Below are 1,541 nucleotides of genomic sequence, written 5' to 3'. Positions count from 1 at the left end.
ATGAATAAAGGAAACTAATGGACTATATATAAATGAAGGAAAAAAGAAACATATAAAATGGTTGAAAACCATAACCAGTAAATGACGCAATAATATCACAGTTTTGTGTGGATATTTATGTTTATGAACCAATGTTTATTTTGAAGAATTTGAAATGAGGTCGTTATTAATTGGTATGTGTTTAAACAACCAGTCACAATGCAAATGAGAATGGTAACTAAAATATTATTTTAATAAAACAATATTTAAAGAAAGATTTGCTGAATTAGACATCAGTAATCGTTTTAAACAATTGGTGTTAATGTTTTAATTAACCACCATTATTTTAGTAAAATAATGTTTTAAGCTGCAGAAGGTACGTATTTGTTAAAACGGTCACTATGCCTCCTCCTACTGTTGTTTGCAGAAATACACCGCTCCCAGTCAGAACCTGCCATTCAGAGCCAGGAGGAATGTCTTAGCATGCTGTTCATGTTTGAACATGCACACCTAATGGTCCGTTCAGACTGAACGCCATTTGAGATGTGCATCTGAGCATCGACAGATGCGTGTTGGGAGGAGAATTCTCAGGAATCCAGGGGGAAAGCTGCTTCACTCAACGTGATTAGCGACACCTTCTCTCCTAAAGGACCTGCTGGCTCAGATTCCTTTTCTGCAGACGCTCCAAAAGAAGTCTTAATTAACCTCGTGATACAAATGAGGGAAGCACACACAGCAGATCATGACTTAACTTTTGGATCGAAGGATTTAGACGTAGCAGAGTCTTACTCACCAGCAAGTTTAAAAGACATCCAGGTTCTTGCACTGTGCCTCTCTGGTGCGATCAGCTGGGCTGGGTAATGAAAAAGAGGCATGGCTGGGAGAAGTGTTTTTTTTTAGTGGCTCCATGAGATCATGGGATTCCACCTGTGGCTCCTCCTGCCTAGGCTGCACTAAAAGTAGGTGAATGTGGTGCATTTAGGGATTAAAAGATTTTACCAGTCTATTTGCTTGTGTACAGTTCGTGTTCATAATCTTTAAAAATTGCATGTTTTTTCTGACTGGAAGTAATATTAATGTTTTGGAGGGGCCCAGCCAGAGACCCAACTTGAATCTGAAAAGGAATTTATAGGCCTACCAACCTCAAAGATGATATATCTCATTTATCATATAAGACAAATCGTCAAAATACAAATTGAAATATGCAAAACAGCACTTATAGGGAGTTGCTGTTCTGCCAAATATGATCCCATTGGTTACTGAGAAGCGTAACTAAAAAAAACTACAACTTTCGATATGCCATTTTAAATTGTAAAAAAAAACAGATACATTATTTGTTTCATAATTGAAACTCATGTTTCATTCTTTTATTATCTCATTTCTTATTAGAAACAAATTGCGTGGTTGAACGAAAATAATAAAAAATCAAAATCTAGAAGGGGTATGAATAATTTCGGGCATAACTGAAGCTCCTCAAAATAAACAAATGAAAAATAAATATGTTCACAAGTGGTATTGTCTTTCTGGGGAGTACTGAACCTAACAATACTGTTTTTTACATG

General features: G+C 36.1%; 1 long non-coding RNA gene across 1 annotated transcript; it reads right to left on the bottom strand.

Annotated features, from left to right (window-relative positions):
• Positions 1-207: 207 nt before the first annotated feature.
• On the bottom strand, positions 208-906 carry LOC124858152. The gene is made up of 2 exons (XR_007035760.1): positions 773-906; positions 208-652 (listed from the first exon to the last, which is right to left on the bottom strand). It is a non-coding gene; the product is annotated as an uncharacterized LOC124858152 (long non-coding RNA).
• Positions 907-1,541: the final 635 nt, after the last annotated feature.

This window comes from Girardinichthys multiradiatus, chromosome 2 (genome assembly GCF_021462225.1).
Source record: "Girardinichthys multiradiatus isolate DD_20200921_A chromosome 2, DD_fGirMul_XY1, whole genome shotgun sequence".
NCBI classification, from domain to species: Eukaryota; Metazoa; Chordata; class Actinopteri; order Cyprinodontiformes; family Goodeidae; genus Girardinichthys; species Girardinichthys multiradiatus.
This window is presented reverse-complemented; position numbering and strand designations above follow the sequence as displayed.